Source organism: Engystomops pustulosus, chromosome 7 (genome assembly GCF_040894005.1).
Source record: "Engystomops pustulosus chromosome 7, aEngPut4.maternal, whole genome shotgun sequence".
NCBI lineage: Eukaryota > Metazoa > Chordata > Amphibia > Anura > Leptodactylidae > Engystomops > Engystomops pustulosus.
Window position 1 is genome coordinate 6,884,413 of NC_092417.1, and position 8,710 is coordinate 6,893,122.

Below are 8,710 nucleotides of genomic sequence, written 5' to 3' on the forward strand. Positions count from 1 at the left end.
CCAGGGACAATGCATAACACTGGCTGTAGAGAGCACAGGGCACAGCAGTGTGAGGTCTGATTACACATCTCTCCAGGGACAATACATAACACTGGCTGCAGAGAGCACAGAGCACAGCAGTGTGAGGTCTGATTACACATCTCTATGGGTACAGTACATAACACTGGCTGCAGAGAGCACAGAGCACAGCAGTGTGAGGTCTGATTACACATCTCTCCAGGGACAATACATAACACTGGCTGCAGAGAGCACAGAGCACAGCAGTGTGAGGTCTGATTACACATCTCTCCAGGGACAATACATAACACTGGATGCAGAGAGCACAGAGCACAGCAGTGTGAGGTCTGATAACTCATCTCTCCTGGGACAATACACAACACTGGCTGCAGGGAGCACAGAGCACAGCAGTGTGAGGTCTGATTACACATCTCTCCAGGGACAATACATAACACTGGCTGCAGAGAGCACAGAGCACAGCAGTGTGAGGTCTGATTACACATCTCTCCAAGGACAATACATAACACTGGCTGCAGAGAGCACAGAGCACAGCAGTGTGAGGTCTGATTACACATCTCTCCAGGGACAATACATAACACTGGCTGCAGAGAGCACAGAGCACAGCAGTGTGAGGTCTGATTACACATCTCTCCAGGGACAATACATAACACTGGCTGCAGAGAGCACAGAGCACAGCAGTGTGGGGTCTCATTACACATCTCTCCAGGGACAATACATAACACTGGCTGCAGAGAGCACAGAGCACAGAGCACAGCAGTGTGAGGTCTGATTACACATCTCTCCAGGAACAATACATAACACTGGCTGCAGAGAGTACAGAGCACAGCAGTGTGAGGTCTGATTACACATCTCTCCAAGGACAATACATAACACTGGCTGCAGAGAGCACAGAGCACAGCAGTGTGAGGTCTGATTACACATCTCTCCAAGGACAATACATAACACTGGCTGCAGTCCGTACGGTCACACCCCCATAGACTGGCACCTCTGCCCATTACTAAAGTCCAAGAAAGTTAGGAGACAATCCCTTTAAGAGGTAACAATGGTAATCCAGCTTTCCCAGATGCAGATGCTCCTGTATGATAAGAAGCTGGGTGTATGCAGCTCCCCTGCTGTACCCTTGTCCATGCAATGTATGGATACAAGAGGGGCACTTACCGGTGTGTGCAGGGAGATGGTGCCTGCTGGAGGTCATAGATTCAGTGCAGATTCCTCCTCCACAGTCCTGGCCGGGGGTGACAGTGCACGAGCCGGGGGTGACAGTCCACAAGCCGGGGGTGACAGTCCACAAGCTCTGAGTGACTGCAGCGCTGCAGAGGAGACTGCACCAGCACAAAGCAACGACCGGGACTGATCCAAGGAGAAGACAGAACAGTGCTGCCCCCTGCCCTGCTGACTGGGTACTGCCCACATGACTTATCCTCACCAGTCACTGGGGGACATGCATATTCATAATTGGAACTTTTGCACCATAGGTATGATTATGTCTTTTTTCTTGTTCCAGGTGAAATTTTTTGCCTTTTTTCAAACTTTTTTTTTGAAAATGGACAAAAGATATATAGACAGGAGAGGATACAAGCCGTGTGAGGGGTTATATACAGGAGAGGATACAAGCCATGTGAGGGGGTTATATACAGGAGAGGACACAAGCCATGTGAGGGGTTATATACAGGAGAGGATACAAGCCATGTGAGGGGGATATATACAGGAGAGGACACAAGCCATGTGAGGGGTTATATACAGGAGAGGACACAAGCCATGTGAGGGGTTATATACAGGAGAGGATACAAGCCATGTGAGGGGGTTATATACAGGAGAGGATACAAGCCATGTGAGGGGTTATATACAGGAGAGGACACAAGCCATTTGAGGGGATATATACAGGAGAGGACACAAGCCATGTGAGGGGGATATATACAGGAGAGGACACAAGCCATGTGATGGGGTTACATACAGGAGAGGATACAAGCCATTTGAGGGGATATATACAGGAGAGGACACAAGCCATGTGAGGGGTTATATACAGGAGAGGATACAAGCCATGTGAGGGGGTTATATACAGGAGAGGATACAAGCCATGTGAGGGGTTATATACAGGAGAGGACACAAGCCATGTGAGGGGGTTATATACAGGAGAGGACACAAGCCATGTGAGGGGTTATATACAGGAGAGGACACAAGCCATGTGAGGGGGTTATATACAGGAGAGGACACAAGCCATGTGAGGGGTTATATACAGGAGAGGATACAAGCCATTTGAGGGGATATATACAGGAGAGGACACAAGCCATGTGAGGGGTTATATACAGGAGAGGATACAAGCCATGTGAGGGGTTATATACAGGAGAGGATACAAGCCATGTGAGGGGTTATATACAGGAGAGCATACAAGCCATGTGAGGGGTTATATACAGGAGAGGATACAAGCCATGTGAGGGGGTTATATACAGGAGAGGATACAAGCTATGTGAGGGGGTTATATACAGGAGAGGATACAAGCCATGTGAGGGGTTATATACAGGAGAGGATACAAGCTATGTGAGGGGGTTATATACAGGAGAGGACACAAGCCATGTGAGGGGGTTATATACAGGAGAGGATACAAGCCATGTGAGGGGTTATATACAGGAGAGGATACAAGCCATGTGAGGGGTTATATACAGGAGAGGACACAAGCCATGTGAGGGGTTATATACAGGAGAGGATACAAGCCATGTGAGGGGTTATATACAGGAGAGGACACAAGCCATGTGAGGGGGTTATATACAGGAGAGGATACAAGCCATGTGAGGGGTTATATACAGGAGAGGATAAAAGCCATGTGAGGGGTTATATACAGGAGAGGATACAAGCCATGTGAGGGGTTATATACAGGAGAGGACACAAGCCATGTGAGGGGGTTATATACAGGAGAGGATACAAGCCATGTGAGGGGGTTATATACAGGAGAGGACACAAGCCATGTGAGGGGTTATATACAGGAGAGGATACAAGCCATGTGAGGGGTTATATACAGGAGAGGACACAAGCCATGTGAGGGGGTTATATACAGGAGAGGATACAAGCCATGTGAGGGGTTATATACAGGAGAGGATACAAGCTATGTGAGGGGGTTATATACAGGAGAGGACACAAGCCATGTGAGGGGTTATATACAGGAGAGGATACAAGCCATGTGAGGGGTTATATACAGGAGAGGATACAAGCCATGTGAGGGGGTTGTATACAGGAGAGGATACAAGCCATGTGAGGGGTTATATACAGGAGAGGATACAAGCCATGTGAGGGGTTATATACAGGAGAGGATACAAGCCATGTGAGGGGTTATATACAGGGAAGGATACAAGCCATGTGAGGGGTTATATACAGGAGAGCATACAAGCCATGTGAGGGGTTATATACAGGAGAGGATACAAGCCATGTGAGGGGTTATATACAGGAGAGGATACAAGCCATGTGAGGGGTTATATACAGGAGAGGATACAAGCCATGTGAGGGGTTATATACAGGGAAGGATACAAGCCATGTGAGGGAGTTATATACAGCAGAGGATACAAGCCATGTGAGGGGTTATATACAGGAGAGGATACAAGCTATGTGAGGGGGTTATATACAGGAGAGGATACAAGCCATGTGAGGGGTTATATACAGGAGAGGATACAAGCCATGTGAGGGGTTATATACAGGGAAGGATACAAGCCATGTGAGGGGTTATATACAGGAGAGGATACAAGCCATGTGAGGGGTTATATACAGGAGAGGATACAAGCCATGTGAGGGGTTATATACAGGAGAGGATACAAGCCATGTGAGGCGTTATATACAGGAGAGGATACAAGCCATGTGAGGGGTTATATACAGGAGAGGATACAAGCCATGTGAGGGGTTATATACAGGAGAGGATACAAGCCATGTGAGGGGTTATATACAGGAGAGGATACAAGCCATGTGAGGGGTTATATACAGGAGAGGATACAAGCCATGTGAGGGGTTATATACAGGGAAGGACACTTTCTCAACCACCGTAGGTGTCAGTGTGTCCCTGTCCCTTCACCTAAGTGTTAGTGTGTGATTGTCAGTAGACGCCAGATTCTGGGGTACAGGTTTTGGGGTACATCCTTATACTTGGGCAGTACTTAGTGGGTGCTTGTTATATATCAGGGTGTCGGTGCCTCATGGGCTCTTGCAGTACACGGTAGCACTTCCCGCAGAGTATTGATCCTCTGGTAGTTAAATGAATGGCCGCCCCTTCTCCTCTACTCCATCCTGGGATATCGCCTTCCTCTGGACGCAGGGCGCCGGGTCTCACCATCACTTACAGTATAGAGGAGCTACAGGAAGCCATTAGCGCGCCGCCACCTGCCATACTGCCGCCTGAGGACCATTACATCCTAATGATTACTAGAGAGAGGCCGGGATAATGGAGACTCATCTGCTGACCCTGCACAATGTCACATCTGATGAACTATTACTCTCTGTTATCAGCCACATCCATTATTCCAGCACTGACTTCTGGAAAGCTGAGTGATTCATGGAAACATCACACATCTCTCCCCGCCACAATGTCATCTCATGTGTAACTTCCCCGCTGTCACATGACATGTCAGCAGCCAATAGCAGCGCAGCAATGCTCGTCTGTGATGCACGATAACCCCCCACTGTGACGCCGCCAAGGAAAGTGACTATTTATATCACCTCCTCCCCCAGAGAACGTCCAGAGACCCGGTGTCCTTGAAGAAATAGGGACAAAGAAGAAGAAAATGATCAGATCCACAGACACCAAGACTGGTAAATCCTCATATCTGTATATATACAGTGCACAGTACTACTTCTCCTGTATATATATACAGTGCACAGTACTACTTCTCCTGTATATATACAGTGCACAGTACTACTTCTCCTGTATATATATACAGTGCACAGTACTACTTCTCCTGTATATATATACAGTGCACAGTACTACTTCTCCTGTATATATATACAGTGCACAGTACTACTTCTCCTGTATATATATATATATATACAGTGCACAGTACTACTTCTCCTGTATATATATATACAGTGCACAGTACTACTTCTCCTGTATATATATACAGTGCACAGTACTACTTCTCCTGTATATATATACAGTGCACAGTACTACTTCTCCTGTATATATACAGTGCACAGTACTACTTCTCCTGTATATATATATACAGTGCACAGTACTACTTCTCCTGTATATATATATACAGTGCACAGTACTACTTCTCCTGTATATATATATACAGTGCACAGTACTACTTCTCCTGTAAATATATACAGTGCACAGTACTACTTCTCCTGTATATATACAGTGCACAGTACTACTTCTCCTGTATATATACAGTGCACAGTACTACTTCTCCTGTATATATATACAGTGCACAGTACTACTTCTCCTGTATATATATATACAGTGCACAGTACTACTTCTCCTGTATATATATACAGTGCACAGTACTACTTCTCCTGTATATATATACAGTGCACAGTACTACTTCTCCTGTATATATATACAGTGCACAGTACTACTTCTCCTGTATATATATACAGTGCACAGTACTACTTCTCCTGTATATATACAGTGCACAGTACTACTTCTCCTGTATATATGGGCAGTGCACAGTACTACTTCTCCTGTATATATACAGTGCACAGTACTACTTCTCCTGTATATATATACAGTGCACAGTACTACTTCTCCTGTATATATATACAGTGCACAGTACTACTTCTCCTGTGTATATATACAGTGCACAGTACTACTTCTCCTGTATATATATACAGTGCACAGTACTACTTCTCCTGTATATATATACAGTGCACAGTACTACTTCTCCTGTATATATACAGTGCACAGTACTACTTCTCCTGTATATATGGGCAGTGCACAGTACTACTTCTCCTGTATATATACAGTGCACAGTACTACTTCTCCTATATATATATACAGTGCACAGTACTACTTCTCCTGTATATATACAGTGCACAGTACTACTTCTCCTGTATATATACAGTGCACAGTACTACTTCTCCTGTATATATACAGTGCACAGTACTACTTCTCCTGTATATATATATATAGTGCACAGTACTACTTCTCCTGTATATATATATATAGTGCACAGTACTACTTCTCCTGTATATATATATAGTGCACAGTACTACTTCTCCTGTAAATATATATACAGTGCACAGTACTACTTCTCCTGTATATATACAGTGCACAGCACTACTTCTCCTGTATATATATACAGTGCACAGTACTACTTCTCCTGTATATATACAGTGCACAGTACTACTTCTCATGTATATATACAGTGCACAGTACTACTTCTCATGTATATATACAGTGCACAGCACTACTTCTCCTGTATATATACAGTGCACAGTACTACTTCTCCTGTATATACACACAGCACAGTACTACTTCTCCTGTGTATATATATACAGTGCACAGTACTACTTCTCCTGCATATATACAGTGCACAGTACTACTTCTCCTGTATATATACAGTGCACAGTACTACTTCTCCTGTATATATGGGCAGTGCACAGTACTACTTCTCCTGTATATATACAGTGCACAGTACTACTTCTCCTGTGTATATATACAGTGCACAGTACTACTTCTCCTGTATATATACAGTGCACAGTACTACTTCTCCTGTATATATGGGCAGTGCACAGTACTACTTCTCCTGTATATATACAGTGCACAGTACTACTTCTCCTATATATATATATACAGTGCACAGTACTACTTCTCCTGTATATATACAGTGCACAGTACTACTTCTCCTGTATATATACAGTGCACAGTACTACTTCTCCTGTATATATACAGTGCACAGTACTACTTCTCCTGTATATATATATACAGTGCACAGTACTACTTCTCCTGTATATATACAGTGCACAGTACTACTTCTCCTGTATATATATACAGTGCACAGTACTACTTCTCCTGTATATATATATATATACAGTGCACAGTACTACTTCTCCTGTATATATATACAGTGCACAGTACTACTTCTCCTGTATATATATACAGTGCACAGTACTACTTCTCCTGTATATATACAGTGCACAGTACTACTTCTCCTGTATATATATACAGTGCACAGTACTACCTCTCCTGTATATATATACAGTGCACAGTACTACTTCTCCTGTATATATACAGTGCACAGTACTACTTCTCCTGTATATATATACAGTGCACAGTACTACTTCTCCTGTATATATATATACAGTGCACAGTACTACTTCTCCTGTATATATATACAGTGCACAGTACTACTTCTCCTGTATATATATACAGTGCACAGTACTACTTCTCCTGTATATATACAGTGCACAGTACTACTTCTCCTGTATATATGGGCAGTGCACAGTACTACTTCTCCTGTATATATACAGTGCACAGTACTACTTCTCCTGTATATATACAGTGCACAGTACTACTTCTCCTGTATATATACAGTGCACAGTACTACTTCTCCTGTATATATACAGTGCACAGCACTACTTCTCCTGTATATATATACAGTGCACAGTACTACTTCTCCTGTATATATACAGTGCACAGTACTACTTCTCATGTATATATACAGTGCACAGTACTACTTCTCATGTATATATACAGTGCACAGCACTACTTCTCCTGTATATATACAGTGCACAGTACTACTTCTCCTGTATATACACACAGCACAGTACTACTTCTCCTGTGTATATATATACAGTGCACAGTACTACTTCTCCTGCATATATACAGTGCACAGTACTACTTCTCCTGTATATATACAGTGCACAGTACTACTTCTCCTGTATATATGGGCAGTGCACAGTACTACTTCTCCTGTATATATACAGTGCACAGTACTACTTCTCCTGTGTATATATACAGTGCACAGTACTACTTCTCCTGTATATATACAGTGCACAGTACTACTTCTCCTGTATATATGGGCAGTGCACAGTACTACTTCTCCTGTATATATACAGTGCACAGTACTACTTCTCCTATATATATATACAGTGCACAGTACTACTTCTCCTGTATATATACAGTGCACAGTACTACTTCTCCTGTATATATACAGTGCACAGTACTACTTCTCCTGTATATATACAGTGCACAGTACTACTTCTCCTGTATATATATATACAGTGCACAGTACTACTTCTCCTGTATATATACAGTGCACAGTACTACTTCTCCTGTATATATATACAGTGCACAGTACTACTTCTCCTGTATATATATATATATATATATATATATATATATATATATATATATATATACAGTGCACAGTACTACTTCTCCTGTATATATATATATATATATATATATATATATATATAATATACACAGTGCACAGTACTACTTCTCCTGTATATATATATACAGTGCACAGTACTACTTCTCCTGTATATATATATATATACAGTGCACAGTACTACTTCTCCTGTATATATATACAGTGCACAGTACTACTTCTCCTGTATATATATACAGTGCACAGTACTACTTCTCCTGTATATATACAGTGCACAGTACTACTTCTCCTGTATATATATACAGTGCACAGTACTACCTCTCCTGTATATATATACAGTGCACAGTACTACTTCTCCTGTATATATACAGTGCACAGTA

General features: G+C 42.7%; 1 protein-coding gene across 3 annotated transcripts in view; it reads right to left on the reverse strand.

The window, feature by feature from the left end:
* Positions 1-8,710, reverse strand: part of LOC140069178 (gonadotropin-releasing hormone II receptor-like) — a 53,223-nt gene that overhangs the window by 8,960 nt on the left and 35,553 nt on the right. The window contains exon 1 of one of the 3 annotated variants that reach the window (XM_072114565.1): positions 1,177-1,381. The exons of the other annotated variants lie outside the window; for them this stretch is intronic. The gene's annotated coding sequence lies outside the window, so the exon portion shown is untranslated. Of the gene's footprint in view, positions 1-1,176; positions 1,382-8,710 lie in introns of those variants that run through there. 3 annotated transcript variants of the gene reach the window in all.